Source organism: Heloderma suspectum, chromosome 3, assembly GCF_057233095.1.
Source record: "Heloderma suspectum isolate Gila_16-S chromosome 3, 16-S_ref, whole genome shotgun sequence".
NCBI lineage: Eukaryota > Metazoa > Chordata > Lepidosauria > Squamata > Helodermatidae > Heloderma > Heloderma suspectum.
Window position 1 is genome coordinate 188,312,461 of NC_139460.1, and position 22,495 is coordinate 188,334,955.

The 22,495-nt window shown below is 45.2% G+C and overlaps 1 protein-coding gene across 3 annotated transcripts in view; it reads left to right on the forward strand.

Moving 5' to 3' along the window:
* ADK (adenosine kinase) overlaps window positions 1-22,495 on the forward strand; it is a 532,303-nt gene that overhangs the window by 174,241 nt on the left and 335,567 nt on the right. The window lies entirely within an intron of this gene.

Here is a 22,495-nt window from a genome sequence, read left to right on the forward strand (position 1 = left end):
AGGATCTTGAAATTGTTGTCGATCACAAGCTGAATATGAGCCAACAATGTGATGTGGCTGCAAAAAAGGCAAATGCTATTTTGGGCTGCATTCATAGAAGCATCGCTTCCAAATCCCGGGAAGTACTGGTTCTTCTCTACTCAGCACTGGGCAGGCCTCATCTGGAGTACTCTGTCCAGTTCTGGGCACCACACTTTAAGAAGGATGCAGACAAACTGGAGAGGGTTCAGAGGGGGGCAACAAAGATGATCAGGGGACTGGAAACAAAGCCCTATGAGGAGAGACTGAAAGAACTGGGCATGTTTAGCCTTGAGAAAAGAAGACTGCGGGGAGATACGATAGCGCTCTTCAAGTACTTGAAAGGTGGTCACAGAGAGGAAGGCCAGGATCTCTTCTCCATCATGCCAGAGTGCAGGACACAGAATAATGGGCTCAAGTTCCAGGAAACCAGACTCTGGCTGAACATCAGGAAAAACATCCTGCCTGTTAGAGCAATATGACAATGGAACCAATGACCTAGGGAGGTGGTGGGCTCTCCCACACTGGAGGCGTTCAAGACGAGGCTGGACAGCCATCTGTCAGAGATGCTCTGACTTGGATTCCTGCATTGAGCAGGGGGTTGGACTCGATGGCCTTGAAGGCCCCTTCCAACCCTACTATTCTATGATTCTAAATCCATGTTGGCTTCAAGTAATCACTGCATTGTTTTCAAGGTGCTTATAGATTGGTCGCTTTATCATTTGCTCCGGAATTTTCCCAGGGGTTGATGTCGGACTGACTGGTTTGTAGTTCCCAGGTTCCTCCTTTTTGCCCTTTTTGAAAATAGGGACAACATTAGCCCTCCTCCAGTCATCTGGCACTTCCCCCGTCCTCCATGATTTCTCAAAGAGAATAGACAGTGGTTCTGAGAGTTCTTCTGCCAGTTCCTTTATTACTCTAGAATGTTGTGTCTGTAATAGCAAAAATACTCCAGGTAGGTGGTTTAAACCTTTCAGTATGTTTGTGTCTATGTTCATTCCACTCAAAGTCTCCCCTCCCCTTCTCTTTTTCTCCCTGCAGTGGGAAAAGACACAGGCCCCCATATAAAAAGGCAGATGAGAGGGGATTTGGAGTGGGAAACTCAAGGGGAAAGTTTAAGTACCCACAGAGATGCATCGTTCCATTCAGGATTGCAGCATCCTGCGGCTGCTTTTCATTAAAAAAAAAAGTTATTTATTTATTTATTTATTTATTTATTTATTGCATTTATACCCCGCCTTTCTCCCTCTCGCAAGGAACTCAAGGCGGCTTACATTATCCTCCTCCTCACCGTTGTATCCTCACAACAACAACCCTGTGAGGTAGGTTGGGCTGAGAGTCTGTGACTGGCCCAAAGTCACCCAGTGAGCTTCCATGGCCAAGTGGGGACTAGAACCCGGATCTCCCGGCTCCCAGTCCGTCACTCTCACCACTACACTACACTGGCTCTCTTAGTTAGTTAGTTAATCATTTCATTTCTATACCACTGAAGATCTCTGGGCGATTCACAAAAATTAAAACCACAGAGTGTATCATAAAACAATATAAAATATGAATGCTTAAACCCATAATATAACAGTATAATCAGTATTTGTTGGAGGAAAGTTACATAGAACCAGTGAAATCTTATCTTCATTGAGGCCAACTAATCGCTGAAATGCATGGCAAATTTTCAAATATTTCAAAATTTGTGTTTGGGGTAAAAGAACACAACTAAAGATGGCATAGCTTTGTACATATCCAGGTTGAGCATAGATTTTATGTTATTTTTGCTCTGAATAGTTGGACTGCTTGTGCTAGAAAAGTTTGGCTTCAGTAAGACACTTACAACTTTACCCAGTTCCGCAGCCATCCACTCACAGAGAAGCATGACAGCATAATAATAGTAAAAAATATTAGGAAAACAAGGAACAATGGCCGTTACTAGGTAAAGCTCTACTTCAGCTATCTGCCATATGACTGTTGCCAACCTAAAGGTGCAATCCTATGTACACTTACCTGGGAGCAAGCACCATGTAACTCAGTGGGACTTAGGTCTGAGGAGACATGTATAGGATTTCCCAAACTGATTGAAAAGCTAAGAATTAAATAAAAACCCAGTTCCTAAGAGAGAAAAGTGGCATGGTTTGCAATTAACTGCATTAATAAGGTAACTGTAGTTAGGATTATGTATATACTACAGCTTAAAACAGTTGATTACACTTTTCTCTAGAATGCTTCTGAAAATGGCAACTCATCTTGGAAGTATTTATTACTGCAAACTAGAATTACCTCAAACTAGTACTGTATTTTCCAAAAACACCTCATCCAAATAAATAGCAACTAAAGCAGAAGTCAGTAATTCGAAACAGGTTCCATGTTATGAAGACCAAATGTTAATATATGAATGAGTCAATTTTCCTCTGCATTTTCAAAGGTACATAGCTTTGAAATACTTTACCACAAATGTTAGAGGTTGAAAAAATGCACTTAAATGTCAGTTTGATAGACGCCAAAAGAACATTTTCCACATATGTTTGCATTTAAACGTTATTGGAACAAGATGGAAAAAGTAACATCGATACAAAAGTAAGGTTAAAACATTAGCTCTTAAGGATTGTGAGTTAAGGATTTTTTTTGTTACAGTGAAGTCTGCCAGCTTTGACCATGTATTTTTTTAAAGCTCTAAAATTAAAAACCTGCCTTTTATTTGGTGTTACCTGAAAGTCCCTCCCCATCCAGCACTTTCTCTTTGAGGATGTCTAGATACGAAAGTTTGAAATGTTGTTGAGTGCTGCATAAAATTTATTTTAGTGGTTTCAACATGTTAAAAAAAAGTAAAGATAACTTCTAGAAACAGAAGTATGCACATACAGTCAGGTCCAGAAATATTGGCACAAGGATAACTGTTTTGGCAGTTGACCTCTGTACACCACCACATTGAAGTTGAAAGGAAACACACCCAGATGGGAGCGAAGTCAGGACTTTCAGCTGTAATTCAAGGGATTTGAGAAAAGTGGGGCGCTACCCATTCAGGAAGAACAGCCAGTGGCATACACACACACCCATTGTTGGGGGCTCATAAGTAATGGAACGAATGGCTGACAAGCAGCTGCATGGCCAGGGGTGGCCTGTTTCCTGGATACCCCATGACCAATCAAGCAGAGAAAAGGCCTGGAGGTGGTTCTGGGTGTTACATTTGCATTTGGTAGCTGTTCACTGGAACCCCCAACATGACGTCCAAAGAGGTGTCCATGTGAGTGATGGAGGCCATCATTAGACTGAGGAAACAAAATAAACCCATCAGAGAGATAGCAAAAACAGTGGGAGTGGCCACTACAACAGTTTGGAACGTCCTGAAAAAGAAGCAATTAACTGGCAAGCTCAGCAACAGCAAAAGTCCTGGAAGACCACGGAAGACAACTAAAGTAGATGACGGCATAATTCTGCTCACGGTGAAGAGGAACCCCTTCACAACATCTAGCCAGGTCAAGAACACTCAGGCAGAGGTAGGCATGTCATTGTCAACATCTACAGTCAAGAGACAGCTGTATGAATGTAAATACAGAGGCTTCACAACAAGGCGCAAACCACTGGGAATGCTCAAGAACCAAAAGGCCAGATAAGCCTTTGCTAGCAAACACCTAAAAAAGCCTGCCCAGTTCTGAAATAAGATTCTTTGGACTGATGAAACCAAGATTAACTTGTACCAGAATGACGGGAAGAGAAAAGTATGGAGAAGGAAAGGAACAGCTCATGATCCAAAGCATACCACATCATCTGTCAAACATGGCGGAGGCAGTGTTATGGCATGGGCATGTATGGCTGCCAATGGAACCGGGTCACTGGTGTTTATTGATGACCTGACTGCTGATAAAAGCAGCAGGGTGAATTCTGAAGTGTATAGGGCTATACTTTCTGCTCAGATTCAGCCGAATGCTGCCAAACTGATAGGATGCCGCTTCATATTGCAGATGGATAATGATCCAAAACATACAGCAAAAGCTACCCAAGAGTTTCTGAAGGCAAAGAAGTGGGGTGTTCTTCAATAGCCAAGTCAGTCACCTGATCTCCACCCAGTAGAGCATGCTTTTCACTTACTGAAGACGAGAATGAAGGCAGAAAGACCCACAAACAAGTAGCAGCTGAAGGCAGCTGCAGTAAAAGCCTGGCAAAGCATCTCAAGGGAGGAAACTCAGCATTTGACCATGCCCATGGGTTCCAGACTTCAGGCAGTCATTGACTGCAAAGGATTTCCATCCAGGTATTAAAGGCGATCCTTCAGTTTGAAATGATGTTGGTTTGTTCCATTACTTCTGAGCCACAAACGATGGGTGTGTGTGTATGCCACTGGCTGTCCTTCCTTAATGGTTAGTGCCCCATTTCTGTCAAACCCCTTGAATTACAGCTGAAAGTCCTGACTTCGCTCCCATCTTGGTATGTTTCCTTTCAACTTCAATGTGGTGGTATACAGAGGCCAACTGCCAAAGCAGTTATCCTTGTTCCAATATTTCTGGACCTGACTGTAAATTTGTCAGTGCTATCTGTTTAACTTTCTAGAGAATAAATATAATCCTCTCAAAATCCCTGTTGACTTTTGAATATACAATTATATACAATAATTTTCCTGTTGACTTTGAAGAAGTTATAAAGAATAGACAATGTATTCTTTACAATGTTGTTCAGTCGTTAAGTCGTGTCCGACTCTTTGTGACCCCATGGACCATAGCACGCCAGGCCTTCCTGTCCTCCGCTCTCTCCCGGAGTGTGCTCAAGTTCATATTCATTGCATCGGTGATGCTATCTAGCCATCTCATCCTCTGCTGTCCTCTTCTCCTTTCGCCTTCAATCTTTCCCAGCATCAGTGACTTTTCCAGTGACTTTTCTCTTCGCATTAGGTGGCCAAAATATTTGAGCTTCAGCTTCAGTATCTGTCCTTCCAATGAGCACTCAGGGTTGATTTCCTTTAGGATGGACTGATTTGACCTCCTTGCAGTCCAGGGGACTCGTAAGAGTCTTCTCCAGCACCACAGTTCGAAAGCATCAATTCTTCGGCGCTCAGCCTTCCTTATAGTCCAGCTCTCACAGCCATACGTTGCTACTGGGAAAACCATAACTTTGATTATGGCAAGGTGATGTCTCTGCTTCTTACTATGCTGTCTAGGTTTGCCATAGCTTTCCTCCCAAGGAGCAAACGTCTTTTAATTTCATGGCTACAGTCACCGTCTGCAGTGATCTTGGAGCCCAAGAAAATAAAATCTGTCACTGCTTCCATTTCTTCCCCTTCTATATGCCAGGAAGTGATGGGGCCAGATGCCATGATCTTAGTTTTTGTAATATTGAGTTTCAAACCAGCTTTTACACTCTCCACTTTCACCCTCAACAAGAGGCTCTTTAGATCCTCTTTGCTTTCTGCCATTAGGGTGGTATCGTCTGCATATCTGAGGGTGTTGATAATTCTCCCGGCAATCTTAATTCTGACCTGTGATTCATCCAACCCGGCGTTTCTCATGACGTACTCTGCATATAAGTTAAATAATCAGGGCGACAATATGCAGTCTTGTACTCCTTTCCCAATTTTGAACCAATCAGTTGTTCCATGTCCGGTTCTTACTGTAGCTTCTTGACCCTCGTACAGGTTTCTCAGGAGACAGGTAAGGTGGTCTGGTACTCCCATCTCTTTCAGAATTTGCCACAGTTTGTTGTGATCCACACCATCAAAGGCTTTAGCGTAGTCAATGAAGCAGAAATAGACGTTTTTCTGGAGTTCTCTTGCTTTCTCCATGATCCAGCGAATGTTGGCGATTTGATCTCTAGTTCCTCTGCCTCTTCGAAACCCAGCTTGTACTGGTAGTTCTCAGTTTACATACTGCTGAAATCTAGCTTGTAGGATTTTGAGCATCACCTTGCTGGCATGTGAAATGAGCGCAATTGTGTGGTAGTTTGAACACTCTTTGGCATTGCCCTTCTTTGGAATTGGAATGTAAACTGACCTTTTCCAGTCTTGTGGCCACTGTTGAGTGTTCCAAATTTGTTGGCATATTGAGTGCAGCACTTCAGCAGCAGCATCTTTTAGGATTTTAAATAGCTCAGCTGGAAGACTGTCATCTCTGCTAGCTTTGTTGTTAGTAATGCTTCCTAAGGTCCACTTGACTTCACTCTCGAGGATGTCCGGCTCAAGTTCAGTGACCGCACTATCATGGCTATCAGGGACATTCAGATCTTTCCTGTATAGTTCTTCTGTGTATTCTTGCCACCTCTTCTTCATCTCATCTGCTTCTGTTAGGTCCCTGCCTTCTTTGTCCTTTGCCTGTCTTTGCACAAAAGATTCCCTTGAGATCTCCGATTTTCTTGAAAAGATCTCTAGTCTTTCCCATTCTATTGTTTTCCTCGATTTCTTTGCATTGTTCATTTCAGAAGGCCTTCTTGTCTCTCCTTGCTATTCTCTGGAACTCTGCATTCAGTTGGATAGATCTTCCCCTTTCTCCCTTGCGTTTCGCTTCCCTTCTTTCCTCAGCTACTTGTAAAGCCTCATCAGACAGCCACTTGGCTTTCTTGCATTTCTTTTTGTTTGGGATGGATTGAGTTGCTGCCTCCTGAACAACGTTACGGACCTCCGTCCGTAGTTCCTCATGCACTCTGTCTATCAGGTCTAGTCCCTTAAACCTATTCCTCACCTCCACTGTATATTCATAAGGGATATGATTTCGGTCATACCTGAAAGGTTTAGTGGTTTTCCCTACGTTCTTCAATTTAAGCCGAAATTTTGCAAGAAGCAGCTCATGATCTGAGCCACAATCAGCTCCAGGTCTTGTTGACTGACTGTATAGAGCTTCTCCATCTTTGGCTGCAAAGGACATAATCAATCTGATTTCGATATTGACCATCTGGTGATGTCTATGTGTAGAGTCGCCTCTTGTGCTGTAGGAAAAGAGTGTTTGCTATGATCAGCGTGTTCTCTTGACAGAACTGTATTAGCCTTTGTCCTGCTTCATTTTGTACACCAAGGCCATGCTTGCCTGTTATCGTGGTGATTTCTTGACTTCCTGCTTTAGCATTCCAATCGCCTATGATGAAGATGACATCTTTTTTTGGTGTTAGTTCTAGAAGGTGTCGTAGGTTTTCATAGAACCGATCCGCCTCAGCTTCTTCTGCCTCAATGGTTGGGGCATAGACTTGAATTACTGTGAATTTGAATGGTTTGCATTGGATTCGTACAGAGATCATTCTGTCGTTTTTGAGATTGTACCCCAGTACTGCTTTTCCCACCCTTTTATTGACTATGAGTGCTACTCCATTTCTTCTAAGGGATTCTTGCCCACAGTAGTAGATATAATGGTCAGCTGAATTAAATTCACCCATGCTTGTCCATTTTAGATTGCTGATTCCCAAGATGTTGGTGTTCAAGGCCACCGTCCACTGATGTTGTCTCATGTTTATTCGTTTATTACATTGATTTTCCACATTTCCTCCAAGGATCTGAAGACATGGTTCTCCCATACCATTTTATCTTTACAACAACCTGTGAAGTAGGTTGGGGTGAGAGATAGTGACTGGCCTAAGGAAACTGAGATATTGGGGATTTGAACCTGGATCTCCCCAGTTCTAGTTCAGCTCTTGAACCGCTACACCACACGGGCATTGTTCTAAATTGGAGCAGGACAGAAGCACAGCCTAAGATGAATCATATGCATGCAGTTTGCATAGTATTTGCAAAAAAAGATTTTGAAACTAAAACAGTTTCTATATTTCCTCAACTGAGCATGTCATTTAGAATACTTCAAGCAAATGACTAAAGAAGTGATTTACTCAAAATAGTCTTGTATCCAAGAGACACAGAATAGGTGAAATGTTATCTCTATAGAAACTGAAGGGTTTAATGTGGGAGAGCCCATCGGTTTGATTGGCTATCAGCCATAGGACACAAGACATACATTCTACAACAAGGCATAGAGAAGATTACTTGATTAGAATATTGAGATGGTGAAAACCACGGTTAAGAGTGGGAACATATAGTCTATCCAGCATGGATACACTGCCCTGTGCTGAAAATATAGAGGAAAGGTAGGAGAGCCGTTAGTGAAATCAACACACCCCACCCCTGACTCCTTCCAATCTTAGTGCAATCATCCCCCCCCCCCATTTTTAGGGTCTGAGTTCCTTCTGGCCACCACTGTAGTTAGAGGACTAAAGACAGCATCCCCATGATGAGTTGTCCCCTTCTTCTTATAACGTTTACAAGCATTCACCACATGATACAGCATCATTGTATTGTGGATTCCACCGCCCCACTCAAACAAGCACTCTTGTAGCAGGAATAACATCTGACTCATGCTCTTCCACACGATCACTGCAGCTTATACAAGCTACACTGCCTTGTTTGGGCCATGGTGCATGCTGGGCGCCATTTGCCTAATTGCTCACTGGGCCGTGACTTGTTGTGGCATCCGAACCTGTCTGGCATTGATTGTTTGAGGGGGAAACAACCCTCAACTAACCTATGGCCTGTTTAAGCCATGGTGGTTGTGCAAACTGTCATTATCTGAGGTTCCAGAAATAGGCTGCTGAGGTAATGCTTGCACAGTCAAGCAAATTCAGAGAGAAGCATACAAAAAATTTGATTTTGTTTAGTTATTTCTAATTATTTATATCCTGGTGTGTGTGTGTGTGTGTGTGTGAGGAGGGGAAGTAAAGCAGCTTACATAAATCTAAATACCTGAACAATGAAACACACTAAAATAGATGAAAGATACTACTCCTCTTCTGTCACAAAATACAAGGAGAATGAAAAGGAACTAATATTCAGGCAATAAGGGCCAGAAATCCAGAAGCAAAACAACAAAATTGAAATAACATTTAGTTTAGCTGTAGGCCTAATAACCCTCATTGCTGAATTCCAATCTTCAAAAGGATTTAGATGCCACAACATGTTGCTACAACAGACAAAATAGCTCCTTTTATGGGCAGATGCTGCTCCAAAAATTTCAGTTTGGTAGTTTTAATAATATTGTGGGAAATTATTCAGAATGGTCTGGCACTTGTGTATGTATGTATGTATTTATTTATTTATTGCATTTATATCCTGCCTTTTTTCCTCTTGCAAGGAACCCAAGGCAGCATACATTTTCCTCCTCCTCTCTATTTTATCCTCACAACAACAAACCTGTGAGGTAGTCTGGGCTGAGAGTCTGTGACAGGCCCAGAGTCACCCAGTGAGCTTCCATGGCTGAGTAGGGACTAGAACCCGGATTTCCCGGCTCCCAGTCCAACACTCTAGCCGCTACACCACACTGGCTCTCAATAATTCAGCAGATATTGATAAAATTATAGGAATAAGCCTTGTTACCACTAGTTTGAGATCAAAACCTTGCCCTTGTGGGAAATAGTTTTAGGTGTTTATGGGAGTTGAACATCTTTGGAATTCAACCTCCACATGATCAGATATGCAACTTGTATTTATGTTACATTGTCTGTGTTTGGACTTAACACTAAACCATGTTTTAGCATTGTGATAATGAGCGTAGCCTCCCCCTGGGCTTGCATGCTACCCTCTCCCGAAGTGCAGCCATAAGGAGATTAGGAGCTCCCACTTCCATTTTAGATTAACTGCAATTTAGCATATTGTTTGAAAATCTAAACTATGATTAATCTTAATCTTAACTATGGTCACTGAAAACAAGCAAGCTTCATATTCCACAGTTTCAAGTTTGCTCATTTCCACTAACTGTAGTTAAGATTAACTGCAGCTTGTTCAGATTCGGATGATTCTCCAAACTTGGACAATCAAAATGGAAGCAAAAGCTTCCAAACTCCTTAAAGTTGCTCTGGAGTCAGGTGAACCCTGTGTGAAGCTACTCTTGTTCTCGTAACAACTGTGGTTTATTGTTACATCCCAACTGCCCAGTGTGAAAACCCCTTCGCTAGATCTGGGAATACCTTGAAAAGACTGCCTTGAGAGGATGGAGGACTTAGTGAAATATGTTCTGTGGTGTTGTTGTTATACTTGTACAATGCATATTCAGCTTAACAATTTTTTAGGCTATGTGATGTTGTAATCCTTAGAGTACTTGTAACGTGACCTTGTGAGTTTCTGGTTAGATTCGTAGGGACAAGAATGACACTGAGAGCAGTTTCCAGTGTAAATGTAAGACCCTGGTTTGTATGTCCATTTCCATGTGCGTGTTGTGTAGGGATCACACAATGTAACTGGGTGGGGCATTGCTTGACACATCTCAATGCCTTTCCATTTAAATTTATCCTTTTCACAATTAACTTGAGCATGTAGTGGCAAGCCAGCTCCAGGCTGTCCTGGATAAAATTGATTTCTTTGATCTTTTCTATTCTGACTTCCAGCCCAGATATGGGACTGGAATGGCCTTGGTTGTTCTGGTAGATGAACCTCATCAGGATTCACTCATTCATTAGGATAAGCAGGGGGAATGTGACCCTATTGATACTCCTCAGCAGCTTTCATTACTATGGTATTTGACTGGGTCATAGAATCATAGAATAGTAGGGTTGGAAGGGGCCTACAAGGCCATCGAGTCCAACCCCCTGCTCAATGCAGGAATCCAAGTCAGAGCATCCCTGACAGATGGCTATTCAGCCTCGTCTTGAATGCCTCCAGTGTGGGAGAGCCCACCACCTCCCTAGGTCATTGGTTCCATTGTTGTATTGTTCTAACAGTCAGGAAGTTTTTCCTGATGTTCAGCCGGAATCTGGCTTCCTGTAACTTGAGCCCATTATTCCATGTCCTGCAGTCTGGGATGATGGAGAAGAGATCCTGGCCTTCCTCTCTGTGACAACCTTTCAAGTACTTGAAGAGCGCTATCATATCAGTCTTCTCTTCTCAAGGCTAACCATGCCCAGTTCTTTCAGTGTCTTCTCATGGGGCTTTGTTTCAAGTCCCCTGATCATCTTTGTTGCCCTCCTCTGAACCCTCTCCAGTTTGTCTGCATCCTTCTTCAAGTGTGGTGCCCAGAACTGGACACAGTACTCCAGATGAGGCCTAACCAGTGCTGAGTAGAGGGGAACTAGTACTTCCCGGGATTTGGAAGCGATGCTTCTATTAATGCAGCCCCAAATAGCATTTGCCTTTTTTGCAGCCACATCCCATTGTTGGCTCATATTCAGCTTGTGATCGACAACAATTCCAAGATCCTTCTCGCTTGTAGTGTTGTTGAGCCACGTATCGCTCATCTTGTAACTGTGCATTTGGTTTCTTTTTCCTAGGTGCAGAACTTGGCATTTATCGCTACTAAATGTCATTCTGTTGTTTTCTGCCCAGCACTCCAGTCTATCAAGATCACTTTGAATTTTGTTTCTGTCTTCCAAGGTATTAGCTATCCTGCCCAATTTTGTGTCATCTGCAAATTGGATCAGCATTCCCTGCACCTCCTCCTCCAAGTCATTCATAACAATGTTGAAGAGCACTGGGCCCAGGACTGAGCCCTGCAGTACCCCACTAGTTACCTCTCCCCAATTTGAGAAGGTCCCACTGATAAGCACTCTTTGAGTCCGATTCTGTAGCTAACTGTGGATCCACCGGATCGTTGTTTCATCTAGCCCACTTTGAGCTAGTTTGCTCATCAGGAGATCATGGGGCACTTTGTCGAAAGCTTTGCTGAAGTTGAGGTATATGATGTCTACAGCATTCCCACGGTCTACAAGGGAGTTTACTTGATCAAAAAATGAGATCAGATTCGTCTGGCAGGATTTGTTCTTGACAAATCCATGTTGGCTTCGAGTAATCACTACATTGTTTTCCAGGTGCTTACAGATGGATTGCTTTATCATCTGCTCCATCAATTCCCCAGGGATTGATGTCAGGCTGACTGTTCTGTAGTTCCCAGGTTCCTCCTTTTTACCCTTTTTGAAAATAGTGACAACATTAGCCCTCCTTCAGTCATCTGGCACTTTACCCGTCCTCCATGATTGCTCAAAGAGAATAGGCAGTGGTTCTGACAGTTCTTCTGCCAGTTCCTTTATGACTCTAGGATGCAGTTCATCTGGCCCTGGAGATTTGAACTCATTCAAAGTAATTAGGTGTTTCTTGACCATATGCCTATCGATCTCAAGCTACAATCTTGCCCCTTCAGCCTGTACTTCGCCTTTGCCAGGGGGGTCATAGATCCTCTTTTGGGAGAAGACTGAGCCATAGTAGGAATTGAGCACCTCTGCCTTTTCTTTGTCATCTGTTGTCATTTTGCCCTCCTTATTTAATAGCTGAACCACCATTTCTTTCCTCTGCCTTTTACTATGCATGTAGCTGAAGAAAGCGTTTTTGTTGCCTTTAGGATCCCTCGCTAACCTCAGCTCGTTCTCAGCTTTAGCCTTCCTGACGCCATCCCTGCAATTCTGTGCTACCTGCCTGTACTCTTCCTTTGTTACTTGGCCTTCTTTCCACTTCCTATATGTGTCCTTTTTTGTTTTCAGGTCCTCTCTAAGCTTTTTGTGAAGCCACATTGGCTTCTTCTGTTGTCTTCCATCTTTTCTTCTTGTTGGAATGGTTTGTAATTGTGCCTTGAGAATTTCCTTTATTAAAAGCTCCCACCCATCTTGGACTCCTTTTCTCGTTAAGAGTCGCTTGCCATGGGACCTTACTGATCATTGTTCTGAGTTTATTAAAATCAGCTTTCCTAAACTCCAGGGTACGAGTTTGGCTACCCTCGGCTTTTGCTTCCCTTAGAACCAAGAACTCAAGTACAACATGGTCGCTTTCCCCCAGAGCTCCTGTAACTGCTGCTTTATCCACTAAGTCATCACTTTTGGCTAGGATCAAGTCAAGGATAGCCGATCCTCTAGTTCCTTCCTCTACTTTCAGTGGGAGGAAGTTATCTGCCACACAAGTCAGGAATTTCCTGGAGGGGCCATGTTTTGCAGAATTTGTCTCCCAACAAATATTGGGGAAATTGAAGTCCCCCATTACTGCTACATCATGCTTCCTTGAAACATTGGCTATTTGCTTTTCAAAAACTTCATCCTCATCTTCTCCTTGATTGGGTGGCTGGTAGTAGACTCCGCCCATCAGGTTCCTTTTATTCTTGGCTCCATTTATTTTGATCCAGATGCTCTCGATGGGGCTACCAAGTTCATCCTCCTGTATTTCTGTGGAGAGATATGTATTTTTCATGTACAGTGCAACCCCACCTCCCTTTCTGTTCCTCCTGTTCTTTTTGAACAAGTTATATCCTTCAGTTGCTGTATTCCAGTCATGGGAGTCATCCCACCGAGTCTCAGTTACACCTATCAAGTCATAATTTCCCTCCTGTGTTAAGAGTTCAAGTTCGTTCTGTTTGTTTCCCATACTCTGGGCATTAGTATATCGACATCGAAGACCATGTGCTTCATAGTCTGTCTTTCTTCCTACATGTGTCTGAAGACTATTATTGGGCGCTATTAGAGCTGCTGTCTCTGTTGCGGTGCATGAGCCTTCGTCCATTGTTACCCCCAACTTTACATCTCCCTTCCCCGTAGGATTCAGTTTAAAGCCCTCCTGATGAAGTTCTTCATGCTGTGGCCAAACACATTCTTCCCATCCTTTGTGAGGTGCAACGTGTCCCTTGCCAACAGCCCATCTTCCAGGAAGTATAGCCCATGGTCCCAGAATCCAAATCTCTCTGACTGGATGGCTGGGAAATACTGCTTTGCAGCAGTTCTTGTACTTCATTAAGGGTAACTACCAAATGGTGGACATGGGGGACTACTGCTCAACCTTGTGGCCTTTGGCTTATGAAGTGCTCCATCTTGTTCCCTACACTGTTTAACATCTGCATGAAACCACTGGGTGAGGTCATCTGGAGATTTGGACTTGGGTGTCAAAATCTGACATCTCTCTCCCCCCTCCCCCCCGTGTCTCCTTGACATTGACTGATCATGGGGAAGCAGTGGAAATTCTGAACAGGTGTTTGGGGTAGTTTTGGATTGAATGGAATGTACAAGGTGAAGCTGAATCAAAGCACAATGGAGTAACTGTTGGTTGGGGGAATCTGATGATCTGGGTAAAGATATGAAAGAATCAAACTGGTAACCAGCAAAGTTGCTAAAAAGTCAGAGTTTTGATCTCCTGCCCTGCATTTTGCCCAACTGAAGTTTTTGAATTGTCTTCATGGGTAGTCTCAAGTAGAATAAATTACACTAATCCAGCCTGGTGGTGATTAGGGTGTGGAGGCCAAGTCTGATTTCTCCAAGTTGGGCACCACTGGCCAACACCATCAGGAGAAGAGAGCATCCAGGAGAATCGTTGGATTCAGGAATACCCCAAGGTTGCAAAGCTGAACCCCCCTAAGTCCCATTTGGATGTGTGTGAAACATAGTCTGAGATCAGGTTATCTCTGGAACTACCTCCTGCTCAAGGATGCCACTCTACTTTGGAGGGCCTATTCCATGTTCCGTTGCCATCTGAGGTGTAGCAAATGGGCACAAGGAGTGAAGTGTGTGTGGTTTCTCAGTTGTGACACCCAGATTGTTGAATGGCCTCCCCAGGGAGGTACACTGGGCCCCATCACTGCCTGCCTTTTGTTAAGCAGTTCAGACTGTTTTATTCCAGCATGCTTTTAATTAAATACTACCTCTTTTATACTATGTTAAAAATAATACAGAACTAGGAATTCTTCTTCGTGGTCTGTGTTCATCACATTCATGGGCTCTGCACCTGTGCTGAGTCTCATTTGGAAAGCTGCTATAGCTGAGGAACGTTTTGGCAGGAACCCTTCCCGCACCGGCCTCTGTGCATGTCCCAGCGGGTTCCCACCCGTTCCCTCAGTTCTCTTTCGACCACCATAGTGGATAGTCTTCTTTGGAGCTTCCTCTCTGCTAGAAAGAGAAATGCAGCATTCCTTGCTGTTGCTGTGGACTTATTGTTATATTTGTTGTCATTTGTCTTCCTTGTCGTCTTCCTCGTCATCTCTCTCATCGTCATCATTCTTTTGTTGTCTTTGTCGTTCATCCGCCTCTCAACTGTGGCTGCGGTGCCATCTTATGGCCACAAAGGCACCTTTTCAAAAGTGTGTCAAGTGTTGGAGTAAGTTGCCCCCCACCGACCCTTGTTCCTCTTCCTTTTTTGCCTGGGTGAAGGACACCTCCCTGATTCCTGCTCCCTGTGCCAATCATTTACTAAACAAGCACGAAAGAACAGAGCAGACAGACTTAAAGCAGAGCTGTGGAGGAGAGCATTGTTGACTACAGACCCAAAAAACACTGCAGGGTCCTCTACAAGCGACAAACTTGAGGCAACTTTGTCTTTGTCCAAGCCGAAGTTTCCTTGTCCGACTACCTCAGTCAAACAGGCTGCTCCTCCAACCCCAGGGTGCTCCTTAGCACTCTCAGTCATGAGAAAAGTCATGAAAAAGGCAAAGATTCCAAAGTTGGGATCGAATGGCCTGAAAAAGCATAAGAAAAAGAAGGTTGCTGAAAAACCTTCAAAACCAACAATCCCAGCACCTCCTCCGTTGCTGAACTCGACAGTTCATGTAGTATCATTGGCACCTGCCGCTCCAGTCACCAAGCAGTGTCGACCATGTCCGAGGGTGAAATTCTGGAATTTTCCCCTCTATTACCAGTCTCTCAGAATTGAGAGATTTCTCCAACAGGAGACCGTTAATCACCATTGAGGCATGAATCCCCAAGTCGCCGTCTCCCGTCCTCTCCTTGGGATTGAGAGCATTGGTTCCATTTGGGGTCATGTCGTTCTCCTTACCGGGATCACCATTTCAACCTTCACTGCAGGGACAAATCAAGATCTCCCCAAGGCAATTGGGACAGGTGTTCGGAATGGTCTTACCCTCTGTAACAGCCTTACCATTTTGACTAATGGCGTGCTGCTCGGGATCGAGAATTTTTCAGAGCACTCCAAGTATGCTGCCCCGTGCTCCCCTCGGTATCAGCCTCTTCCACCGAGGACTGTGTCCCATCCTCCTGAGAGGGATGAATTCCTGGTGCCTCCACCCATGCCACCTCGTTCCTCTTCGCTGCTGAGGAGCCAAGCAGACCCATCTAAATCGGTGCACTCGGTCCCGACTTTGGTTCCACAACCGATTTCATCAACAGACCATGTACCACGAACAACTTTGCACCATGACTCCGCTGATGACCACCAGTCAGATTCCTCTTTCTACTCATCTGTCCCACCATCCATTCCATTTCCAGATGATGTAGTGGGCTCCCATGATGGGGCGTCCCCCTCTGAGGATATGTTTAACTTTGCTGAGGAGGTCAGCAGAATGGTGCATTCCTTGGGCATCAAAGTACATCAACCGGAGCAGCATATACAGGACCCCGTTTTCGACACAGTCCACACAGAGTTGTTGAAACCAGTAGCGGTGCCTTTTCTCCTGACCCTTCTACAGACCATCCAACACTCTTGGAAGGCCCCCTCCTCCATGGCTCCAACGGCTAAGCACCTTGAATCCCTTTATAAGGTGCAGGAGAAGGATGTGGCGTTCCTGTATTTACATTTATCTGTATGCCCCAGCCATGGGCTGCTAAGGTTTGGAGGTGCTGCGGAAGTGATAAGCCAGATCCAGGTTTACTTACAAGGAGACTTCATTGAGTACTTACAGCACGCAGGCATACCCAATGGTTGGATCAGACAGCTTCTCTGAACCAAGAGCCAAGGGGTAAAATGGGTCTTATACCATACATGTTAGCATTGAAGCAGCATGACAGCAGCAAGCATTAATTAGCTTTCATCTGCAGCTTTCCCAGCATAGACTAACAGCCCCATGTCAGAGGGGAAACAATTATAACTTTCCTAGCACAGACACCTGTAAACATAACCTCACTTCTCAGGCATTTCCCCAGCCCTGATAAGATAAACGGTTCACAGCTTGCTAGTATGGAATATGCTGTGGCGGTGATATCAACCTTTGATTCATCTTACAAGCTCAGAGGCCCCCTAGCAAGGAAATTGGGCTTAAGCAAAGAGCATTATGGATCTCTAAGTCTCTCTAAAACTACTGGTTACTCAGGTTACAGGCCCGAGGGCTTATAACATCCGTGCCCCAATTCCATCATCGTGGAATCAAAGCAAGGTCGATTGCAGAAATCTCGTGCATCAACTGTTGATAAAAAAGTGAGAAGGTTAGACCTCCTGGGTAGGAGAATGTACTCCACTGCTGCTTTAGGGCTCTGAGTGGCCAATTACCAAGCCATGATGGTCAGGTATCAGATATTCTTGTGGGAGAAGATGGGCTCCCTTTGTGCCTGCCTCCCAGAGGATCAAAAGGAACTTGCCAAGGTCTTCTATGCCGAAGCTGTCAAACTATCGAGGCAGCAGATTAATACCTCGAGGCATGGTGCAGATTGTAGTGCCAAATAGATGGTTGGTTCCATTGCCCTCAGAGGAAACATGCCTGGCTGAGGTCTGCGGGATTGACTCCTGAAGCTAGGTCCCCAACAGAAGACCTTCCTTTTGATGGAGAAGGGCTCTTCAATTCAAAGATGGACGAGCAGATGGACTCTGTTTAGAAAGCGAAGACAACCGCCAGTAAGATGGGCCTGGGTCCTCAACCAGTACAGCAAAAGTACAGGAGTTGCAGGTGGTTTCGGCCCCAGCCATACACGACTAAACAACAGTTGGACTGGTACCAACATTACCAACCTACTCAACTCCAGAAGAAACAGCCTACTTTGACTGCGAAGTTTCATCAGGACCACAGCAGGATCGACTCATCCTCAAAGCATCGACTTTGACTCACCGACGTTCATTACTCCCATTCTTCCCACCCACCCCTCTTTTCAGATGTGTTCTGACACGCTTCCTACTAACCTGGAAGATAATAACATCAGACACCTGGGTGTTGGACATAATTGCTTGGGGTTATATGATAGAGTTTCACACTCTTCCCCCCCAGGGACTGTTTGCGTCACATCACCATCGCAAACCCTTCTTCTGGAGACATCCACCCTGCTCCAAAAGGGAGCTATTCAGATAGTCATTCCATTCCAGCTGGACAACAGTTTCTTCTCCCGGTAGTGCACCATACTGAAATGGGACGGAGGCCTTTGCCCTATCATGGACTTAAGGAAATTGGACAAGTTCATCAATCCCAGAAGGTTCAGAATGATCACTTTGGCCATGATCCTCCCTCTCCTTCGAAAGGATGTGTGGTTTGCCGCCGTGGACCTGAAGGACACGTATTTCCACATAGTGATTGCGGACACGCACCGTCAGTACCTGCTTTTCGTCATCGGTACCGACATGTTCCAGTTTCGGGTCCTGCCATTCAGCCTGGCGACTGGTCCAAGAGTTTTTACCAAGTGCATGGCAGTCATGTGCGCGTACCTGAGGCTGCAAGACATGGAGGTTTATTCTTACCTCGACAATTGGCTCCTGGTCTTGGATTCAAAGAAGGATCTTTGTCGTGCCATCAGGATTGTTTTGAACCTTCTGGGCACATTGGGCCTTTATGTCAACAGAGAAAAGTCAACTCTGGAACTGACTCAACGCCTCCAGTTTATAGGAGTACTACAGGATTTGACAGTTGCACGTGTGTACCTTCCTCAAAATCAACGAAAGCAATTAATTGCCCTTGCGGAGACTGTCTTCGCCCGTTGTTTAGTCACCACCTGCACCATCCAAGTTCTATTGGGCCACATGGCAGCTACGGTCTCAGTTGTCAGATGGTGTGAAGGATTGTTGGTCTTGCCCCAACAACCCTGCAAGGTAGGCCAGGCCCAACTCGGCCACAAGTCTTCCCAAGATTACCCAGTAGCTTCCCTCCCAAGCCAGTAGGCCCTGTATTTAGCACTGAAGTTACCCAGGACACACCACACCAACTGGAAGTTGTATAAAAGTTTATTAAGGGAAAGGAAGAGAAGGGAAAGGGGAGAAGTGGTAGGTTGTACAGGAAATTACAAGCAAGATTACAATACCCAAAAGCCAGAAATGCCAATCACCGGAGCACACACTCCCAGGAGCAAAACAATAAAGCTAGCTAGTCTATCCTATACATACCGAAGTATGGGCCTCTCAGGATAGCCATTGACCAGCAGCACACCCTGGTACCGTCAGGGCAAAAGAAGAGATGCCCATCCCTTCTTTTCTCCCCTTTTTATTGCCCAGCCCTAGCAACTCGGGCAGATTTGAAACACCCCAGTCAGTCCCAGGACACCCCACTCCACCTTCCAAGGAGGCTGAATCTTCCCACCAGACATGGCTGTTATCACTTTCCCAATTAGCCGGAACAGAGTGTGGCCTTGAGCTGCCGGGCTGAGAAAGAGCCAAAAACTAATCGGCTTCCAAGTGGCTACTTTGTACGTGACAACCTGATTCGCCATCATGGCTTTGGCTTCTACTACCCTCATTCTTGACAGATGGGCAAGACTTTGGATGCGGCCACTACAAAATTGGCTGCTCTGAAGCTTCAACTCCAGCTTGGATTCTCAGCGCTGTCGCCTTTTGATCCCAAATGAGGTGCTAACGTCCCTCCTTTGGTGGATGCAGCCGTACAACTTGGATCGGGGCATGTCTTTCATCCAGCTGCCTCCTACGCGAATCCTGGCAACGGATGCCTCACTTTCTGGATGGGGAGCCCACTATGGTCTGTTGCAGACTCAGGGCATATGGTCTGCAAAAGAAAATAAATGCCACATACATTTTTTAGTTTCTCGTGACTTGGAAAGCGATGTGTGCTTTTGAGCCTTACCTTCATGGCAGACATGTGCAAATCCTGACAGATAATATATTGGTCTTCTGGCACATCCAGAAGCAGGGCGGGACACACTCTTCACGATTTGTCAACCTCATGTTGGACATCTTTCAATGGGCAGTTCAGCAAGGCATTCTCTTGCGTGTGCTTCATATTGCCGGAAAGGACAATGTCTTAGCAGACACTTTAAGTCGAATGTACAACTCTCCTCATGAGTGGCAGATGTCAGCTTGTATTCTGGATCTCCTTTTCCAGGATTGGGGCCATCCAACAACAGACTTGTTCAACACTCTGGTGAACGCCGTATGCACCCACTTCTGTACAAAAGTGTCAGGGTGGAAACTGAGCCCAGAGAGCCTCAGAGCAGTTCGGATTCTGAGGAGGAACAGCTATCCGTGGGAGAGGGGCCAGCTCATCCCTCACAGGCTCAGCACCTGGTAGAGATTCCTCCTGCCAGCATTCCAGAGATAGATAGTGACCCGGGTAGTGAGGGAATGCGGGAGGGGGGCTTCTTAGACGCTTGACGCAGACGCAAAGAGCGACGAGCGATGGAGGGCGCGGAAAGGAGGCGTAGCGCCCATTTGGTGCGCAAACAACGGCCGCCTCCCATGGACCCAAGGGAAAGAGGGAGGATCTCTCCCTAGCCCATAAGTTCTGGGTCTGTCTTCAAGTGACTCTCTTTCAAACGGGGATCAACTGACTACATGAAGCTTAGGCTACCCTGCTGCTCCTTTCTTTAGTCGCTGGTGATTAGCATCTGAAAGAGTCATTAAGTTGTAAAAGGATTAAAGCTTTGAAAAGAAATCCTTTCATCTGTGTCTTGAGTTGGCTTTTGGAATCTACTGGGAGAAGCTGCCAGACCACTCCTGACAAAAAGCAGGGATCGTTCGATTGTCTCTGGATGATGCATTCCAGATTCAGTGGCAGGTAGAACTTTTCTATCTGTTTCCACCATTTCCCTTCCTCTCCAGGGTGCTGCAGAAGATAGCGCACAATGGGACGGACTGGATTCTCATTGCTCCTTGGTGGCTGAGACAGCCATGGTTCCCAACTTTACTTCTTCTATCGAGGAGACTGTTCCTCCACCTTCCGCAGGATCCGGACCTGAGATCTCGGGACCGAGGCAGGATTCGTCACCCAGATCTCAACACATTGAAGCTCACAGCTTGGAGGATCCAACAGTTATCACTCCTCCTCGAGTTCATCCTGGAGTTCAGGTGATTCTGGATGCAGCGAGGAAGCCAGCTACCCGTCGTTCCTATGCTGCGAAGTGGTCGTCCTTTCAGTCCTTTGCCAATCTTCATGCTTTCGATCCTCTTCAGGCTTCTTTGGAGAATGTTCTCTTTTTTCTACATAGTTTGTTTCCAAAAGGTTTAAAACTTTCATTTTTAAGAGTTTATCTAGCAGCTCTTCCTTGTTACAGGGGGCCAGTTCAAGGTTTCCCCCTTTTTACTCACCCTACTGCTCTCCAGTTCCTGCGGGGTCTGAAGGGGCTGTCCTATCTCCTCCAAAAGACTGGCTTCCTGGATTGTGCAAGCCATTGGCTTGGCCTATGATTTGTCGGGATTGGAACTTCCTCATCACCTCGGAGCACATTCCACTCGAGCAGTAGCCACGTCTACAGCTTTCACCAGAGGCTTACCGCTGTCGGACTTGTGCAGGGCAGCAGTATGGTCGAAACTATCGACGTTTGTGAAGCACTACAAACTCGACATTCAAGCACGTTTGGACTGTGCTTTTGGACAAGCTGTGCTATCATCAGTCTTGGCTTAAGACACTTACCCACCTCTGGTAAGTGAGCTTGTTAATCTCCCATATGAGCAATGCACAGAGTCCACAAAGAAGAAATACAGGTTGCTTAGCTGTAACTGTAATTCTTCGAGTGGCCATCTGTGCATTCACACAACCCTCCCACCATCCCCGCTTCGGTGTCAATGTCGCATTCGATTTTGGTACCAAGGCATGATTGTTTCCCTTGGGTCCAAGGCCACATTAGGCGGTCTCAATGAACTGAGGGAACAGATTGTAACCTGCTGGTACATGTGCAGTGGACGGTGGGGGAAGGGTTCCTGCCAAAACATTCCTCAGCTATAGAAGCTTCCCAAATGTGACTCAGCACAGGCACAGAGCCCATATGTATGAATGCACAGATGACCACTCGAAGAACTACAGTTACAGGTAAGCAGCCTGCATTTGCTCTGTCCCTTTTCCTAGTTTCTTAAGGCCCAGAAATCTATGAGATACTTCATGAATTATTCTTTGATGTGAATTCTTTCTTTCACAAACACACCACCTGTTCTTCCCACCACCACTCCACACACACACAGAGGCACAGATACACACAGCAGCAGCAGCATATCTCCTCTCCCCTTTTTTCTCTCCATTACTCTGCTTCCTCCCTCTCTTAAAACTCTCACAGCAGCACCTTCCTCTCCTTGTTCTCCAAACCTTCCCCCAAACACAGGTAAACAAAATTAATCTCTCCCCCTTGCACCCCCCCCCCCATGTCTTCTGTATGAGTTCTTGAGCTGGTGATGGCCATTTTACTGCTAGGACTAGGCTTCAGCCTGGCCACGTTCATTGGCTAAGCAGCAGTGTGCTGAATTTGCCAGTACCTTTGCTTCTCCCATTTTGCTTCATAATTGGGATGATTTGCTTATATAATTTACAATTTAATACAGCAGCTCTGGACACCATTTTGTTTTTATCTTTTTATTCCCCCCCCCCCCCGTTTTTGGCACCTGTGTATGGGAGGTGCAGCCTGGGGGTGGGGGTGCAAAATGGCCCCCAGACCTCCTGCAGTTGTTCACTCCTGGTTTAGTGAAACAAGACAACTTTAAACTGTAGTT